The sequence below is a fragment of the Perca flavescens genome, chromosome 4, assembly GCF_004354835.1.
Source record: "Perca flavescens isolate YP-PL-M2 chromosome 4, PFLA_1.0, whole genome shotgun sequence".
In the NCBI taxonomy this organism is placed as follows: domain Eukaryota; kingdom Metazoa; phylum Chordata; class Actinopteri; order Perciformes; family Percidae; genus Perca; species Perca flavescens.
This window is the reverse complement of record NC_041334.1, coordinates 22,459,272-22,480,208: the sequence shown is the minus strand read 5'-3', so window position 1 is coordinate 22,480,208 and position 20,937 is coordinate 22,459,272. Positions and strand designations below refer to the sequence as shown.

At 41.1% G+C, this 20,937-nt stretch overlaps 1 long non-coding RNA gene across 2 annotated transcripts in view; it reads right to left on the bottom strand.

Moving 5' to 3' along the window:
- Positions 1-1,897: 1,897 nt before the first annotated feature.
- The window catches only part of LOC114554797 (uncharacterized), a 34,577-nt gene continuing 15,537 nt past the window's right edge, over positions 1,898-20,937 (bottom strand). For both annotated transcript variants that reach the window (XR_003692467.1, XR_003692466.1), the window contains 2 exons: positions 6,106-6,388; positions 1,898-3,078 (listed from right to left, as the gene is read on the bottom strand). This is a non-coding gene — a long non-coding RNA (uncharacterized LOC114554797). The remainder of the gene's footprint in view (positions 3,079-6,105; positions 6,389-20,937) is intronic.

Genomic DNA, 20,937 nt, shown 5'->3' with positions numbered 1-20,937 from the left:
ACTTAATGCAAAAAATAACATGGTTCGTGCCCCAACCTGCATGGGATAATCATAGAGTGTGCATGTATGTAAAGGGGAGACTCGTAGGTAACCATAAAATCTGTTTTCATTCAGATATCTTGAGGTGAGAGGTCAAGGGACCCCTATGAAAATGCCCATGCCAACTTTGGAACGTTTAGTCATTTAGCTAGCATGACTTAGTTGGTACCAATGGATTTTTTTTAGATCGTCCAGTGTGCTACCAATATCTTCACTGTAGCCTTAAATTGGCCTCAGTCTAGTTTGAGGGGCCAGAGTAGGGTCCAGGCTTAATATTAGTAGGGCACTGGCCCCCTCTTGTCCCCCTTAGAACCGCCATTGTTCCTCTGTTCCCACTTCATATTCAGGGCGTCGCTTTTGCGCCCACTTCAGGCGTATTTGTTTCGCAACGTGTGCGTAAAAGCATGGCGAGGTATGTACAAACATGCCGCACTGAGGTAAAAGTGCAGACTGCCTGTCGCGGGAACTGAAAATGGCTAATTGTGCTTTTCCGTGTCATGCATATGCATTTAAGGGAGGGTCAAAGGGAAAGTGGGAGTTTTCCATAAAGAGATTGTAGGGGAAGGGTAAAGTGCGCCTAATTATGTATTCCGCGCTATGTACAAAAACACAGCGCGTCTCTATTTTGCGGTGAAAATTGTCCGCCATTTAAAAGCAGGTATAAACCAGCCGCAAGCGGGTTTCCTCGCATATGCCTCCTGGTGAAATGGCAGCAGTAATCCGAGCAAGACAAAGACATAGGTCAAGGACACGAGCTGAAAGGATTTTTGCCATAAGGATCATACTTTTTCAGTTGAGTGAACACAAAATCAATTAAGCGTTACAGATTAAGCAGCCATGCAATATTACAGTTAGGCTACTGGAAGAAATCAAAGATGGCATTGAATCTCCGACTCAGCGTTCACATTCCATTCCAGCAGTTGTTAAACTCCTCGCTACATTACAAATATTGGCATCAGAATCATTTCAAACAGTCATAGCATCAGCAGTCTGCACTCAGCCGTATCATAGCACAAGTACTTAACGCTTTGCTACAGCGCAATTTACGGTATAGTGGGCGGAGAAAGGCGCTGATTACCCGATGAACTGCAGGTTTGGTAAATACGACGTAAGCTGAAGTATCACAGCGTGCGCTTTCTGAGGGTTGGCCATGGCGCTGATAACGCTACTTTTGCAAATGTACGTACATGAGGGCCTCAATCTCTTCTCCCTGGTCCATCCCTCCGAGCTAACAACACTCAGTCAACCATCTGCATTAGGTTGATCTTCACAGAAGTATGTGATATTGACCGCTAGATTTCTGTTATGCTAAATTTATGTCAGACTGTGGACATCGCTCAGAGACTGCCAGCTCATTAGGTCTCTGAAGTAAGAAGAGTAGAAAACTCATATCCTGCTCAAGTTAAATAATTGATGCCTGTAGCACTGATTACTCCATTCAGGGCTCTTTCAACTGCCAACTTTGAGTTGTTTATTGATGTAATGGTGGTCAAAGTTTTTAATGGCTTTGGTTAATTCAGCTGCTTGTTTCCACTGGTGTCATATATACTGTATGTTTGCAAGATGATAAAGATAACCTCCACCATTCACTGTTTTCATGAATAACAGTTGTCAAATTATTATAGTGACATGCATATCAGCCAAACTACCATGGTGCACATCAATCAGTGTAAGTTTATTGTTTATTGTTATTTATAAAGATTACCTTACAAGGTGAGTGTTTTCTTTTGTGGAAGCCACAATTCAAACACAAAGTGATCAGATAGCATTAGTGCAACTCTATTGAAAAATACCATAATGCAACGAATGAATGATACAATTTGAATGCATTGATGTAAATAGAGAAATATGCATTTTATATTAAACATTACCACATATGTAGAAGTATGAGTGTCATGCGAACACCTCAAAGGGGTACTCCAGTGATTTAGAATTGCGCTTGCATAAGTTTGGGGATTTTCAACAGATCCAGCAGATGCTGAGCTATCCTGACTTTAGTCCTTAGTATGGGTCAAGCTCCAAAAACTCTAGATTCTACATTTGCCATAATGCAATGAGATTTGATAGCATCTTTCATTCTACTCTTTCAAAATTTGCTTTTTGTTCAAAAGTAGTCTTCAATAACCCTAATGAGATAACCCTAATCATCAGAGCTTTTTTCAGACTTTGAGCCTCTTCCTGCAGAGCCTCAGAAAACACTACATAGCTGTCACATAATGAGTAGTACTCCCCATGAAAAGTAAACTGATCTTCATGTGTAAAATTGGTGGACTGGCCCTTTAAATCTCCATTTCAGAGCAACACTCAACTTCTGTGATTGTGTGTGGGCCTGTCTAACATGATATCATATCTCGGTTCACATTGGAGTATTTGGCAGGCAGATGGACAGCTGTCACACATCAGGGACTCATTAAAGTTGAGGAGGGAGGTTCCCTTAGTAGTTAAAGGGAACTCCCTGGTCCCACAGTGTTCCTTTAGTGATGGCAGACTGTCCCTTGAGCGCCTCATTAGCAGAGCAGTGATGACTGAGTGTGAGCTGTGTGGTGATTGTGAAGGTCCACTTGGGGCCCCAGTGAGGATGACCATGCCAGTGGGTTGGTCTGGGCTAAAGGAGGTGGCCAGTGGACTTGAAAGAGCAGGGGACACGGTGGGTGCAAAGAAGCTCTCCAGCGGCTCTTTTAGTCCAGATCAGGTGTCAAGACCGCATGCCAGAGTTTATATAGCATTGGGCAACAAGTTGTGAGGAAATCTGATCCTCTTAGAGGCCGCGGGTTGGCTTTCCTCACACTCATGCAGCCCTGTGGCTAGCCACCAAGCCACGGTTTCCCTACTACTTGAGGTGTGCATTACCTCTTCAACGGTACTAACCCATCTCTCCCTCACCTCTTGCCCCCCAGTGTGAAGCCTGTCCAGCAACTCTCAGGTTTCACAGACACCGCTGGTAAAGCCCTCTGACGACAGCTCTGTCGGCGGTGTATGAAGCAGAAAGATGATCGTCTGACGTGGGCCGCTCCCTGGATCTGGTGTGTGTGGAATGCCCTGGAGAAAGAGAGGAGGACATCGCCACTTCTAAGAGGAGGACACTTCTGTTGCTTCCCTCATCTATGCATGTAAAACCGTCTCTCCTCGTGTACTATGGCAGTGTGGTATAGGCTCTTTTATTCAGATTTAAATTGTATCTCCTCCCTCTAACACCCATCTGACTCAATCCTATTAATGGCTCTCATGTCCGAGCAAGCTTAGTTCATATCTTCAGATGAATGGTGATGATAAAACGTATCTGCATATTGTGGCTTGATAAAAGGCAGGCGAATATAATAGAAAACACTTGATCCTATGGACAATCCTTGAATGATACTTTCACTCCAACTCAGCTTCGACCTACTGTATAGTCCTCAATGAGGGAGAGACAAGAGGCATCTGGAACTATGTTTACAGTGGCCTTATAAAAATAAGATAAATGCAAAAGGAAACAAAGAGATTGCTCATGTCAGGGCACATAAAAAAATAAAGGAGGTAGGATTTAAAATCTCAAAAGCAATTTATGGGAATCCTCCTCATGGGAATACATTAGTTTTATTAGCAATGCATGTGTTGAGTGTGATGACTTCTCCATGAAGCTCATTTGTGGCCCAAAGAGGGAAAAGCTGGCAAGACACTCTGCCCGATCCACACTCTCAGAGACTGGTTTTGTTTTGAAATAAGTATTCCCATGATGCTTCACAGTATATGAGCTCATTCTGGATGGCTACGAACTGTTTTGTTTTTGCTCCTCGGTGAGGCATGTCCTGATAGCAGCAGATGGATGAGCTCTGTTTTATGTGTGAGGATAAGTCTTCTCCACTTTGAGAAATGACCCTCATGGTCTCCTCAGGGAAAGTTGGAATAGATATGGGCATTCCTTGAACCAGACCTAAACCAGAGATAAAGTGTATTCTGACATTTCTTTTAAGACACATCTTGTTTTATTAGGGCGCATTACCTTATCAGTTGTACCAGGCACCCAAAGGACCACTACTCATTTTAACAAGAGGATAAGGAAGCTGTAATAATGTGGTCTATTAATAGTTTTAGCTGAAGACAAATGCTTTCACAGATGCCCTATATAGCTCTGAAGAGGCTACTTTGCTCTTGTAAACAATCTTCTCATGCATGACAGCATCTTTGACAGGAAGCCTGGGTAACACTGTTTAAAGTAATCCAAAACAAATGATCCTCATTTGGAGATATTGTTGGATGTGTAAATATTGCTTTAAAAAGGTTTACACGTGGAGGTGAGAATTATTGGTTTACGCAATTTGAGGCTGATGATTCAGGCCTCTTAATACAGCAGATACAAGAACCTCAAACTGTCACTGTCCAGGTGATGTATTATCCTACCAAAGTATTTGTTTCCGCCTCCTGTGACGACCATCTCCTTGCGTTTACTTTCGATTCACATGGCTTACACTAGAATGTGCCACCTGAGTGACCACACTTCAAGATAACTGTGTTAAAAACCTGTCCGTGATTTACAAAAGCTTTAACAAACACCGAGTTGCCTTTAATTAATCTGTCTCCTTTGACAAGAACTACAACTTGTCGTTTTTAAACTTTGATTTTTGGATTTAACGTGTCAAGTGTGTTGACAGTAGGCAGATTTTGTTACCTTTGGACAGTACCAGGCTAGCTGTTTCCAGTTTTTTATGTTAAAGGTCCCATATAATGCTCATTTTCAGGTTCATACTTGTATTTTGGGTTTCTACTATAAGGTGTTTACATGGTTTAATGTTAAAAAAATGCATTATTTTTCTCATAAGGTCTGTTTGACTATACCTGTATTCACCCTCTGTCTGAAACGCATCGTTTTAGCACCTGTCCCTTTAAGTCCTCCTCTGGAAAAAGCTCAGTCTGCTCTGATTAGTCAGCATTTCTGGGTCTTGCGCATATGCACTCTCTGCATCTCTGCACCCTCACTGCAGAATGACTGCAACGGCACTGTAGCAGTAGCCTCGTGAGACCGTCCTGATCTCGCGAGCTCCAGTTTTCCACTCACAGATCAGTCTGGCATCTTGAGGCAGAGAAAATTTGGAGCCGTTAGCCAAACGACCGGGCCAATCAGCGTTGGTTTTGAGGTGGGTTAGGTGGTGATAGACCGATGGTTTATCCAATCAGCTAACCAGTATTATCAGCCAGCGGTAGCCCTAATTCTGTTAGCCGCTCGCTAATGCTTTTTTTCTCTTGGATCCTTCTTTTGGAATATGGTCCGGAAACTGAAATGGTGACTTTTATTCCTAAATTCTCGTTACACAAATGGCAAATATCCTTTACCGACATGTTGCTTGCATGCTGAGCTTACGAGCTATGCCTGCAGCAGCAGGGGCGGGCTTGTGGTTGTATTTTCATACGCTTCGTGGATCTGATTGGTTGATTTGGCCCGTCTATCACCAACATAGGTGATAGACAGATGGTTCATCCAATCAAATAACCAGTATTCCGCCCCTTCCCAAAAGTTCTCCAACGGAAAGTTCCCAGATGGATATGCCGAGCAAATGCGAAGCAATCCATTTGGCGGAGTCAGGTTACTGTAGCAGAACTCTATCTATATATAAACAGTATAGTTGTGACATTACAATTATACGGAAGTACTGACTGCTCGTGCACCATTTCTGAATACAGGCTGTGTGCATTTCTTGGTGGATTGAATGTTTTGATGAATTCACATTATTTATATAGCACCTCATGCTTTATAATAAAAAAGACATGAAAATCTCACTTTTTACAGTATGGGATATTTAAGCTAAGTTACTCTACAAACATGAGAGTGGTATGGATCTTCTCATCTAATTCTCAGCAAGAAAGTGAAGAAGCGTATTTTCCAAAATGCTAAACTATTCCTTTTAATGGTCGACTGAGAACTATGTGCTGATAAGGAATCAAGACTAAATGGAATGGCAGTTATAACCAAGGAGGCTAAACAAACTAAATTGCTGCCTTAGCATGCAAACAGTTTGGAGAGGTAACCACGACAACAGATGCAAGAGTTTGTGCCAAGGTGGGTGGCGCGTGTCTGAGCAGACATGTTACCTGTAGCCATTGCGTGTCGTCTTCTCTCTGGAAGTTACGTCTGCGGCTGGATTCCAACCAACTTACTTGGAGATAAGAAGTCTGAGGAGATCAAAACAAAACAACAGATCAGATCGCCCCCTTCAGTCTGTCAGCATTGCCAGAATGGCCACTGATAAGGCCAGTCCATCATGCCATGAAAAGCAACATCACTGAGCTGCCTGTCTGCAGGAGTCTGCTTTCCTAGTTCCTCTTCAAGTGCAGAATCTCAGCAAACACATGTGAAGGCAGACAGCTTTGGAGCCTGAAAAAGAGAAAACATAAACTACATTCACACATTCGTTTTGTCATCCCATTGCAAGCTTTCCTTTTACCTAGGAGTAACACATTGATGTTGGTGAGTTTGAGGTTTCACTCTAAATGTTCCCAAAAATAATGATAACCATATCAGCATCCCAGTATGAGCAACTCTGTCAGCATGAAAGAACCTTGCGTGAAATGAAATCTGGGTGCTCCGAATGTTATCCAGGAGATCTAACTCAAATACCCCCATCCCCTCCATGCAACAACAAAGGGATGCTCTGCTGATAATCTGTATTTCGTGCATTGACAGTAAAAGGGAGGGGGGAAGCTACAAGTGAGTTGAAAGCAGAAGGAGCCTCTTTAGCAGCTGTTAGACAATTTTGTTTTTTGGGGGTGGGGAGTGACTTTAGTTTGAAGTGGGAGATAAGAAAGGCACAGAAGAAAGAAAAAAGGATGAGAGTCCAGCAATACCCATGAAGCAAATAGCGTGCAAAGCAATAACAAAGCAGCAATGGCATGGTCATCATAACACACGGAGGTTGAATTCAAACATTACATGAGACAGAGCCATTATCAGAATCTAAATATAATAAGAGCAGCTAGAATAGGGCACTAAAGGCGTACAAGCCTGTGTTTACTACTACTGTGAGGAAACATGGATCACTGACAACCAACACTAACATGAGTTATCAGTGTAGTATAGTATTTGTATTTAGGGCTGGAAGGTTAAGGACTGACATGTTAATTATACCTCTCTCCCACTGGTCAAAAAACCCACTAACATCTGGCATTTGTCTTCAGTGGGAAAGGTTACAATTGGCATTTATTCCCGGGAAAAATGACTTTGCAGTAGTCACAGGTATTATTGGCTCCAGCTCCGATCGGCTATAATGGGTTTTCCTGGCGTGATGATATGACGTGCACGTCATCTCAGCCACAAATTCCGTCAATCTCTATACAAGCAGCGCTCGGACATTGTTACAAATTAGTTGACGCTGAATTTGAAAGAAAGACTGAATGTAACAGATATTTAAAAAAGAAAAGAAAAGCAACTACCATGACATTTTCACTGGCCTCCATGCTGATTTCTACTGTTTACTAACCTTATGTTGTAAGACACACCTGTCAAACTCAAGGCCCGTGGGCGGGATTTGGTGATGTAATTTGATATGGACCCCCAGAGTAAGAACTTGGTATATTGGTATATCTAGTAGTTAAGGTATCAAGTGAATGTACAGCAGGGTTTGCAGTTGTGTGCACTGTATCAGGAAAAGTTAACACCTGTTTTTCAGCGTGTTCGTGATGTCGAACGTGACACAACAGAAAAAAAAACAGAAAGGCACACTCGTCCACTGGCAGTAGGAAAGGATTGCTTATTTTTAGCTGGTCTTTGTGTTTACCCATACATATATGCTAAGTTTGGTGGGAAAACGGTGTTAGTGATATGTTTAGGGAACTGGTGTCTGCATGGTATATATGAAAATAGAGCCAGCCACTGGTTAGCTTAGCTCAGCATGCAACCAGCTGAGACTAAGTGAGAAGAAGTCACGGCTCCAGGCCAAGAAATACATATACAATACATACAGCACATCAGCCCCACACCCACCCCCACACAACTTTTAAACTCTTTTAAAAGTCCAAACAGGAACTCATTCTGAAAACATAGCTACATATGATTATAGCAGTCGTTCACATCTTTGCTGTACAAAGATGTATGCAAATCAGGAGAATCACACATCTGAGTACTATGTTCCAATAGTAAGACATGAGTGCCAGTAAATGTGCTCCAAATGACATTATAGTTTTCCACAATGTTATCCAGTTCTCAAGATCCCCATTAAAGCTGAACAACTGCTGCCAGAGACAAAAAAGAGCTAACGCCAAGATAAAAAAAACTCTAAAATGAAGGAAGGAGGACCTGCAGCGAGGAGAAAGAGGAAGAGAGTATCTGAAGAATGGATGCAGGGTCGTGGGAAGTTTCTGTCATCATAGCAGATACTTTAGAACTTGAAAGTTGTCATGAGAAATTATAGCTGTTACATTGTGCAGATGCAGAAACAGAAATGTTCAAGGGCTTACAGAGAAATATTCTCAGTCTTGACTACTATTTTTCTATGAAACTTTCCCCATGTCACTGTTTTGATGAGAAACATTCTGACTTCATTTGAAAGAACTTTTGACATATGGAATCCATATTATTTTTTACCATGGCAGGGATGCACAACTCTGACTGTATGGTATATTTCCAACTTGCAAGACATTTGCAAAGCTCTTTATTTTATGCTGTCATTGTAAGGTTTTGGTGAAACAGTAAAATCCAGCTCAATATACCGAGAATCACATCCATATTGGACGATTCTGCACCTCATAATTTACGCTGAATGTTTAAATGCCAATGCAGGAAGTAGTGTGCCCATTATGTATAGAAGCGAGAATTAAGGGTGTAAAAATAAATTAACCGTAACCACAATCTCTACAAAGATTACCTAGGAGTTTTAGTTGGCTAACCCCTAGCGGACCTAGTTAATATGTCATATCCATGATCTTTCTCTAATACTGTGGTTGCCATGAACATAGAATTTTAAAAACATTGACATTGAATGTAAAAAATCTTTGATTTTATTAGAGGTTTTACAACATGGTCCAATATCAACATTTTTGTCTGGCGACAGGGTAGTACAGTCCTAAATTGCCAAGCATACTAAATTGTTCTTAATTCAGTATCGCAAGTGTTAAGAAGTTTCACCATTGCATAGTCAGCCACAGATTCAAGAGGGAAAAAGATGACAAGATTTAGATATTTTATTGCCTAAAAATGCAATTTTTCTAAAACTTTTACATGGCATTTTCATCACTGAAAACATTCGGCACAGTGAAGAAAACTTACCAACATACCATGTATACCTGAATTGGACAGTTAAGAAATGAACTTCTTGTAATCCATCAAGATTCTACTTTGAATTTTTTGTTCTCACATTAAGAAAGAAGAAAATGTATGCATAAGAATAATGCAAATCAGTGCATGATGGATGACACTAAAAGTGGTGATCCCTTATTTGTAAAATATTATGCAGATATGGAAATAGCTTATCAACATTTAGAGAGAAATGCTCCACCCACACTAGAAGTAATAAAAGAGATTGTATTAGACTCCACAGTTGTTGGAGTCTGACAAACATTTTTTTTAAATCCATTTGTAAATGTCGCTGGATGGGAAATTAAATTAGAGGTAGGCACAGTGTTTGCCCCTGAACAATTATTACATGTAATTTATGTGTAGAGGCTCGGCCCACTTACTCTGAGTGACAAGCATCCCTGCAGACAGTGAACTGGTAGAGCCAATACAACACAAAACACACTCAGAGGATACAAAGAGGATGTTGTAATGGAAGTATTGTTCATTCTTCATAAACAGTAAACCAGTGTGGCTGCGTTTAAAAACAGGTCACAAAGTGAAATTTTGGGTCATTTAAAAATAAGTATCAATGTATCTTTCCCTCTATAAATGGACAAAGTAACTTTTAAGTTAAGCATAATGTTTTTTTATGCAGCCATTGTGCTGGTGTTGTTTTGTGCTGTGGGCTCTCATTGAGTTTAACAAATGGGGCCTAAGACAATTGTGGCACTCGGTCAGCCTTGGCCCAGTTTTGCGGCTGCACAGTCTGTATGTAATACCACATGATGTGATGTCAAAACACCCAGCCATAAAATGGTCGACCACCAGTTTAGTCAGTATTTGTTGGATCTATAAATTCTGGGCTCCATATAAAAGCTTGGTGAAACGCATAAAAAAGACCAAGGCTGACAAGATGCTGGAGCCGAATTCACAGCCAATTTTTAATTAAATTGTTATTTTCTTTCACAGGGAATTTTTAATCTTTTAGTGTGAAATGGAACACACAAGACACACAAAAGCAACAAAATGAGCCGTGTGTGTGTGTGTGTGTGTGTGTGTGTGTTTTTATGTGGATCATTCTCTCACTCGGTGTCTTTGCATTGCATGCCTGGCACTCCAACTATCTGTCTGCTTTGGCTGTGGCCCGGCTGTTGTTTCTCTCCTGGCTCACGCTCTAGAGATAAGGACAGAAGAGGAATCGAGATAACGCAGAGAGCCAGACATACCCTCCTTAATCCCGGAGAGCCAACACTGTGATAGCCTCATTCCAACCCTGATTTAGTGACTCTGACACTACATAATTACCCTGTACGTATAGATAATCACAATCTGTATCAATGAGCAATTAGTGTAGACATGGGCTGAAGGCTCCCCTGGGGATGCCAAGTCGGAAGAGCAGAAGGATGGTGAGGAAGGACTGGTGCTCTTACTGGAGCTCTAAAAGACCTTATGACAAAATGTTGAGCCACAATTGAGCAACTCAATATTATACTAAATGGTAAATGGTCTGCATTTATATAGCCATTTATCTATAGCCTCTCATTCAGCCATTCACACACACATTGATACACCGATAGTGGCGGAGCTGCCATGTAAGGCACTAGCCTGCCAACAGGAGCAACTTGGGGTTCAGTGTCTTGCTCAAGGACTCTTCAACATAGGACAGGAGGAGCTGGGGATCGAACCGTCAACCTTGTGGTTAGAGGATGACCCCCCTTCCACCTCCTGAGTCACAAGCGCACTGTAGTTATAAACTAAACTAAATAACTACAATAGCAACTAAATATTTGGCCGTCACATTAGCTGCAGCATCACCTTGATCCGTCTTTTGATATCTGGAAGCGAAATGTGATCCAATCCTACTGTTTTGATGATCCAATTAGTCCAGCTGTATACTCAAAACAAAAGAATTTGGCAGGTCTGTCAAGGCTAATAAACTGCTGTTGACTGTGCTCCTGCAAACAAATGCCTCTCCACTCGCTGTGGAGCGGGGTCTATTTGTTTAATGGCAGCCACGTCATCTGGAGGAGCATGCAACATCAATGGGGAGCAGACCCCACTCGCAAGCCCCTCAAAATACTCAGAGACACACTTGTGCAAAACGTGAAACAATCGCATGACATTGCTGACTGGCCAAATTTGGCTGCCGAGCTTGTGGTCGCTAAAGTGGTCCAATCACAATACAATGCTTCTCTTTGGTTGACTGGCACATTTGCTAGTGTGGAAATTTATACATTTTTATTATGTACTACCAGTTGAAAACCATGTCTAAGATAAGGTATTTTTAACAATGAGGGATCCATCTGTTTATTACCTCAGATGACTGCATTTTTTCTTAAATCCAATCTCAGTCAAAAACCCTATCTCTCCGGTTGTTAGTACCTCCCACCCCCCCAGACCCCTTCTGACCCCTTTCCGTCTCGCCAGTGGCGTCCATAGAATGCAAGACCTCTTTACATGTTGGAGAAACAGACATATCCCAATAAGTCTGTTTACAGCAGGGATCAGAGGTCAGACACGTACACACACATGATCAGCTACTGCTCTGGAAACTGGAGATAGCTCGGAATTTGTGCAAGTGAGCACAACATGAAGATCATCACCGCTGATGTAGTGAAGACCATGTGATTTTGTTGCAAGAGGTATAAACATTTTTTCCACAACATGGTGCCATGGTTTTAAATTACAAGTCTCTAAAGATTTTAACGTTTGAAAAGTCATTACTTCTATCTTTGTAGACCAAAGTTTCCATTACAAATATGTAGTTTCTTTAAATTAATGGAGGTGTTGTGTCATTTTACATCAATTATCAACAGCAAATTATTGGTTTTAAATGTGTTAAATATCGCATTAATACACATCCGTTCTGAGTGGAAGCTGGGTTAAGGGCGATGATTCCCAAAATAATAAGGAATGTTTTTTGTATGGTAAATTACTTTAAGAAAGCTGAATTCCTGTCCTCACCTCTGTGTCAACTTGCTAAAAATATTTGAACATGTATCTAACTGAGGGAACACCCAGCCATTTCTATGAAGCTGACATTTCATGTGGATTGGCCCAAGGCAGGATCTTATCCCCTCAGCCTCGTAATTGAATAGTTAAAAGGCTGCACTATTGGCTTTATTGTTCTAATCTAATTGCCCTAATTTTATTTTCCAAGGGCATGCGTCAGGGTTCTACCAGACATTTTCCTTTCATTTGCATTCTGTGAAGCACTATAGTTTTGCAAAAACAATCTGATGTCATAAAGCTCTCTCAGATTACAAATTCTGACCCAGAGACGGCTGCAGTACATTATCATGAACACTCTTGTTTTGGTGTTATGCCATAACAGACCTAAGTGCAATGGTTAAAAAGGGAGCTGCAAAAGAGGTTTTCTCCTGAGATTTAACATTCCCTCACTTCATCACCTCTTCCCCAGCATGTGTGTCTGAACAGAAAGTGGAGGCCTGTTAAAATCAAGGGCCTTATGTAATCATACTCCAACAGGGGCAAAACAATCACAACTCAACCCAGCAGAGAGTCAAAGTTCAAGAGAGACATGTTTTTCATTATGAGAGAATACTCCAGGGTCTTCAGAGCAACTTTGTTGCACAGACTTTTTGTCAGGAATGCATGACCCGGCATCAATGATGATCTGTCGAATCGGCCGTGTTTTTCCTCCTGACTCCCCCAGAGAGAGGTTATCACTTCACCCAACCAATCACACATACCTGACTACTTAGAATATCTTTGTGGCTACATAGTTTCTTTACATATTCACTGGGTTATTCACTATCCTCTAAAAGATGGGTGTGTTGATATTCTATTTTTATTTGTTTTAAATCCCATTAATTGATCTTAACAAAGCCAAAGTAGTGTGTAGTCAAAGCCTAATACAGCATATTTCTCTTTGCCATGGACCTCAATCTTTGTCCAAAAACTGTTAAAAACACATCATTCAGCCACACTGTTGCACTGACTGACATATTCCATCATTATGATGAATGTGGGCACTAAAGCACCAAATCTGCAGCTGAAAATAGTCCCTAATAAATACATTATTTACCCATTTGAGTAAGATTTGCTAACAACTACAATGCCCAGCTGTAGGAAATGATTAAGCAACAAATGGGCTTTGGTCTGAGTGCCACAAACAGGGTCATGAGGTATTGAGATGGACTAACGCATTGTTGGTTTTGCTTTTCATGGGATTTGTTGGCAGTAACAAAAATATAGAATATTGCCAACATGATCCTTTATCTCAATATTCTGTAAATAGTGAACCATCATGTTATTGTGCGTTATGGCGACAAAGCCTACACTACATGGCCTAGTATGGCTCGTACTGTAGTTGCCGTTTAAATTTATTGTAAGGTGTTGGATGGGGTTGAGCTTAGTGCTCAGTTAAAATTGTCAAGTTGCAACAGAAAAAATGGCTTCCTCAAACTCATTATGTGTTGCTTTGGTAATTAAATATTGCTCAAACATTATCTTTCCCTGTGTATAATGTGCATCTGAATATCTGGCATGTCCACATAAGCATGAGCTCAGCTGTATTTGACCTTTGACCTCATGCTGCTGGATGATCCTCTGATGAAAGTGCAACAGCTGTGGCTGCTATTCTTTCAGCTCACAGACACTGTGTGCATGGAGCATCATGTTTGAGGCGTGAGGGGTAAGCATGGACAGTATGCGAATGACTCTGAAATTAGAGCCCCTCAGTGCGCAGGGGGAGAAGTCAGGAAGCTGTAAACACTTCCGAAGAATATCCCTCTCCTTTAGACTCCTGCCAGTGCATTAAAAGTGCGACAGTAAACATTGCTGCCCCTCTGGTAGAGCGGGTTTTAAACATGTTTTCAATAAACTTTCACATTTAAATGCACATAAGCTACTGTATGTGTTTGCTATCCTGGCAGTTTTCTCATTTTGAATTCCTGTTGTCTTACATTAAACAAAATAGGTCCAATACAAGGAGCTCCATCAACACTCAGTGAAAAGGTATTTGTTTGGAGTTCATGCATGTGCAGATTTATGTGTGTAGGTGCCTGGGTCTGTGTCACTAAGGTTGATTAATTCTGACACAGGTTGACAGTTCTCTTGCAGCAGTGATGTATTTTACCACACATGTGCAGGGGATTGGAGAGCATTTAAACTGGTCACCTTTCCCCTGTGAAAGTATCCTTTTAGCTTGATAGCTGTGAAGCAGGTCTGTCTCTCCTAATCCGTCAGAACGGTACTGAAACGTTTCGTTTGGTTGTATTCAGGAGCTTGAATAATAATCACAGGCGAAACCGAGAATACTGAGAATAGGTTTTCCACTATCAAAACAGCATGACTCTTATCTTAACACAAGTAAAAGTAAAACTAATTTATTTTTAAAAACTAATTGTCGCAAAATTGAGAACAGCTTCAAAAGAGTAATCTACAATATAATAAGGGTATAATGTGTTTTGAAAATACATACGGAATGCAGCATTATATTCAATATTTCAATGTACAATGACTTTCAGAGCTTTTTGAGGTTTGATGGTTGGCTTTTCGCCCTGCTTCTAAGCATGGGTACTCTTTTAGACATGGTAGGGTAACATGTCTTATGACCCAGTGTGTGTCAAGCATATTGAACCCTTCACATGTGGTAAATTTGTCTGTTCTGTTGGGAAGGTCATGATTATGAGACAGCAACTAGATGGTGAATTAGTTTTTCATAAAGTAATTGATTAATTTCCTCTCCACATACTGTATATAGTTAGTCTGACTAACTATGGTACGGTCAGATTAAACCACTAGTCTGGGTAGTCCTTGTTCATTGTAGAGTATTCAATCAGCAACTGTGCAAGAGTTTTGATTGATCAACCCAAACATGACACTGTGGAATTATGGGGCACAGGCACAATGCAAATATCAATGCAAAAGTCATTATCTGAATAATATGTTAATATGTCAAGGCGTACTAGACTTTAAACAACATCCAGAGTCTGTTCATTAGCCAGGTCTTACATCTAAACATTTTTGACTAGTTATGGTTGTTATTCTTTGGATTAAGTAATATTTAAAACTGCACTACAGGTCATAAAGAGCTGTAGGAAAAAGCCCAAACTGCTCTGCCTTGTAGAAGATATTCAAAAGGCTGACAGACGTCAACAGCCAGCCGATTACAAGCGCCAAACCTCCAGGTGGAGTTTGTGTAGAGTGGACAGGCCATTTTGTTCTCAAAGGCACACAGGGAGACAGACTCTGGGTAATCCCATTAATCTTTTGTTCTGTGACACCCAGACCAAAGAGAGTAAATAGTGCCACAATGCCATTGGTGAACTCCTTAAATGCATGAGGCAGCTCATCAGGCTTTGATTTATGGTGTTACTCTCTTTGGGACAGAGGAAGAAGAGAGTAGCAGATCTACAGTGACAGCGGTTTGAACTAGTCACCGTCCTCACTTGTATCACAACAGCTTGAATACAATATAGATGTGACATAATGTGAATTATATGGATTTTAGTGTTTCAAGTCATCATGAGAGGGACAGGTCATGTTCCAAATAGGATATAACTATTAATAACTAAGATATAATTAATATAATTTTGTCACATTTGATAGCTCTGAAGTGAAAGTGTTACTGAACATATTTTAGTATTGAATGTACAGTAAATGAACACTGACAAGCTCCAGTATGCTAAAACCACCTCCCTTGCTACTCTTCCACTATACCAGGCTGTGTGTTGAACAATCCAGGGGGATTATGGGATGCTAGGAGGACCAAATAAAATGCCATCATGTTGACAGACACGTTAAGCTGCCTACATCTCCTGTGTGGCTGTAGCTTGGCATATGTATCCCATGTGAAACAATAATTGCTCACACTTGTTCCCTTCAGGCTGCTGTGCAGTAAACGGCGGAAGTATCTACAAACATAAATAAAAGAAATTGAAGAAAGTGTGAAAGAAAATAAGAAATTGTGATAACCTGTACAGTAGCTACATTGCTGCAGCTGTTAAAGATGATAGAAACTGTGAACTGTAGTAAATAAAACATTTATAATGTATGAACATTTCAAACAATATAAGAATTATGGGACTTTTTATTGTTACTTTTTTTTTTTTTTAAATAGAGTCTAAAGTAGTTTAACAGATGTGGATGAGGTCAATCATTTTCCACAGCTGTTGCTTGCTCCCCTCAAAGTTTTATGACCTTTACCTGAAGCTTCTTGTTGCAGCGCCTCAGACATTAATTACAGGCAATGCTAAACATGTCACAGAGCCTGAGTGGATCTGGAAAGGAAGAACGTGCCGCTTAGGAAGTGGAAATCTCTGCACAGTCATCAGTGGTGAACCGTACAGTACGCACGCATCTCACAAGCAGCCTGGAGGCTGCTCAACACTCTCCAGAGCAGATGGACTTCCTTTAAGGTGCAAAGGGCAGAGAGTGTATTGAGCACAAATCCTATGGGTGTCTGACTGACTGAAAAAGGGATAGCTCATTCCACACAAACACACACACACACACACACACACACGTTCGCAGGATAGTAGCCTGTCAGCCTGTCAGTTCCCCAAGATGTCTCCTGGTAGCCAATTTTAGTTATTATTTTAGTTAAGAAATGTCAAACCCACCACTGAGACACACACACATACACACACACATACAAACACAGAGTACAGTGAATTTTAGAAGAGATATGGTTTTTAGTGTTGTGGCCATTGCACCTGAGGTCTGTCATCTTAGTCTGGATGAGGGCCTCCATTTCACAGATGGCACATCTGGGCCGTGGGCTTTCTGCACAGGGTTTTTGATTACATGACCTGGTTTCAGGGCTTGTGGAAGGTGTGGCAAAACAGTCTCTTTTACAATGTGCAGCTGTTTTAAAAAACAGGAGAACTAATTTCTCTACATAATTAATTAAATATTAAGACAGTAAGTGGAAGAGGTGATTCAATTATGATGAAACTGGCCTCTTTAAGCATTTTTTGACTATGTTGCCTGCAGCATTATCTGCCTAGGTGTCAGTAAATAATGACCTCTTCATCATTCTCTAAAGTAAAGGACTTTTTATATCAGAGATGCCTCACCAGTGTTTCTTTCTGCAAGGTCAGATCGTATGAACCGACAACAGTGAGACGCTCAGACTCAATGACTCAATAACTTTGTCGTTGACCTATCGCGCTGTTCTCTTACAACTCTGGAGGACACTAGATTCACGTGTTGCCTTATTCCATTGATCCACTCCACTAATCCACTCCCACATGTCAATGTCAACACCTCTAGGTGACAAACTCCTGCCCTCGTCAGAGCATGAATACAAACACATATCACTGAGGGATTTAAAAGGCACACAACATAAACTCTGCATAATTATTATCATTGTTAATGTGCCGTTTATGTATATGTTTCTATGACATCATTTGCATTCTTATTCATAGACATTTCCTGCTGTGACCAATCAAAAGTTTGAGGTGTTTGCTTGTTGACAAGGCAGCGAGTCTTCAAGGTCATGGACGTCAGTGAAAATCCTGTTTTAGCAGCCAAACGAGCCATCTGCTTTTTTTCCACTGTTAATTGGCTGCAGTTTCCTTCCTTTATCCCGCCTCTCTGGACATATGGATTTATGATTCATTAGGTCTGCTGTCACAAATGGAAGTAAGGAATATTCTGTTTACAAATATCTTACTGTAAAAGTTCACCTTCTAGTGAAATAACAGATAGGTATATGCAACATTTTGGTGTAGTAATTATTTGACTTTTTTTTGTGTCCTCTCTGCTACAGATAGTGTTCCTGTCAGGCCGAACTCAGCTGTAATAACCCAAGCTGCTTCCCATCACCTGCCCCTACCTAATGACACCAGCCCTCCCTTGTATGTAAACACACACACACACACACACACACACACACACACACACACACACACACACACACACACACACACACACACACACACACACACACACACACACACACACACACACACACACACACAAACACACACAGAAACACACACCCTACCTCATTAGTGTGCTAGGTCTCCATGGAAACACTAAACAGGTGACAGTATTCCAAAGGGGGAAGGTTTGGGGAACTGACAGGCTACCATCCTGCGAACGTGTGTGTGTGTGTGTGTGTGTGTGTGTGTGTGTGTGTGTGTGTGTGTGTGTGTGTGTGTGTGTGTGCATGTTAGCTGTGCTTCCGGTGTTGGCTGTGAAGTGCAGGACTTTGGCTGTGATTGCGTTTAGCTGTGTCTGGAAAGGCAGGACAGTGCCAGGTCACAGTGACAGGACATGTCAGCTGCCTCCAGCCAATGACATCCTCGTGCTTCAGACTCGTGCTGGAGGTAGCTCAGTCTCTTTGCAGAACCAAATCAACACACACCTCTGAATAAATTCAACACACAAGAACTTGGCTGCATTATCTATCGTCTTGTACAGCTGTTCCCTAGGAAATGATACCGCCGGAGATGCCAGAGGAGAACGAAATTATCTATGTTTGAACTAGCATATGATGAGCTTCTGATAATAATCTCCTAATTCTGCCAGTTATTATTCTAAATATATATTCAAGTCAAGTCAGTTTATGTATAGAGCACATTTAAAAACAGCAAATGTTAAAGTGCTTTACAGAGATATAACACAATTAAATAAAAAAACATACAGAATTATGAAAATCAATATATGAATTATTTAAAAGCGTAAGAATCAATCATTTTGAATAAAATAATAAAAACACAAATGGCGTGACCAGTCATGTCTTCATGGGGACTATGATGTAAAGAAAAGAGATGGGTGTTATTATTGTTATATAGATATAGTTTTACTTGATTCATTTTATATGCAAAAGATAAGTATACATGGCTATATACACCACATGTATCGGGATTTCTGCAGTTAATTCAGTATTTGGGTTAAATTACAACAGGATCGTCATTATATCACGATAAGCCCACACGCACCCATGAGGTGGACTGGTGACATTAGCTAATGCTAATGAGTGAAAGTCAAGGAAGTAACAGTTAGTTTAATCAGCCAAGAATATACTCAGATGTAAAGAAATGATTGGATAACCACACAGTTGAAAGTGGGGCATTTCCTCTTCATGCCATAACAGCAGGGATGAATCCACAGTGGATTAGCCGACCCCTTTGTAAATAACCTTGTTACCACAGCAGATAGGATTGTTTGTGCACATAAGGAGAAACAACCAGAGGGTTTTCTGCTGGAGTGGGTGCAGGGATAACCCCAATTCAGAGCATGACCAGTTTAATATGTAGGGCAGCCTGACTGTCATGCCCGTGGGTTGGAGGTAAAAAGGCATGGCGTGCAGGGTCGGAGTTCATCATGCTGGTTAGGTTAGAAAAAAACATTCACTTGGTGCAAAAGTGCGGCAAAGGTTAAAGATAGTAACTGAAACGCTGGGCTAATGTGAGACTGTCCTCCCAAGGAAAATACAGAATCATTTGTTTTAGCAAATGCCTCAAAAAAACATATAAGTTCAAGTGAAAATTGCTCTCTAATGGACATAGGAATATGACTCGGGAGAATGGAGGAAGTAAGGCGATGACAGTCCACAGAGGGAGGAGTTTGGAGTGGATGGATGAATCAACAAAATGACAGACAAAATGTTCCCCATCTCCTTCCCACAGTCAATTTAGTTTTCTTTTAACCGTGACCACGATCATTTCCTAATCTGAAGATATGGTTATTATTGTAACCACTGCTTCAAGCCTTAATGAAGTAGTAATTTTAACCCAAACCACAATGTTTCCCTAACCTCAACTAAGTATTTATTCTAATCCAAACCATGACCTTTATCTGATGTTAACCAAGTCATGTGTTTGCCTAAACCTTACCAAACATTAACCATAGCATTGTAACATCTTGTGTAAATGGTGTAATAAATCATGTGTCGTTTTAAATGGCACTTCATTATTTGTTGTTTAATTTAAAGGACTTCCTGGGTAACTTTTTTACAGCAGACCTTTTGACATGTCATAGTAAGAAAGGCACAGGTGTTACTAATAACATTAACGATGGCTCTGTTCTATTCAAGTGTCCCAGTGAGCAGTGACAGTGAGCCAATACCAGCTGAAGCAGCTAAATGGAATTCAGCCATTATTATGTCAAAATATCTTCAGTAACCAAAGCCCGTAGGAAACCGTTTCTGCAGCTAGCTATTTTGAATCCACTTAAGAGACATGCTTTCTCAGTATTGCCCTGAAGCCCATGCATTCTGTGCGGTCCCGCTGTGCCTGTGGACTTGTTGCAAGAGATGCATCCCAGAGAGTGTTGTACAGTTTACGTCGCCATGGTAACAGAACTCAGTTGGGACTGGAGGGAGGAGGAAAAAAAATTGTCAGGCATGTACAGTAGGTGAACACACCCCAGATGGGCTCTGATGCTCTGACATGCAGGGGCTTTATGCTACTGCACCAAGGGATGACATACACGTAGGGAGGATGGGGGAAGAGACTTAAAACATCAGTTTATCAGCAGCTCTCTCTCCACGGTGGGCTGTCAGACATGAACGAGGCCTGCCTCCCTTCGTCTCGCTCCCACAGTACGCTGCACTGCAGGTGAGTGTCAGGCTCGAATCTACTGAGGGTTCATTAATATTAAAAGTTAAACCCAACAGCAGGCAGCAGAAACAGTTGAGCCTGAGAGCGCAATGTGAGTGAGGCGGAGAGCTCCTC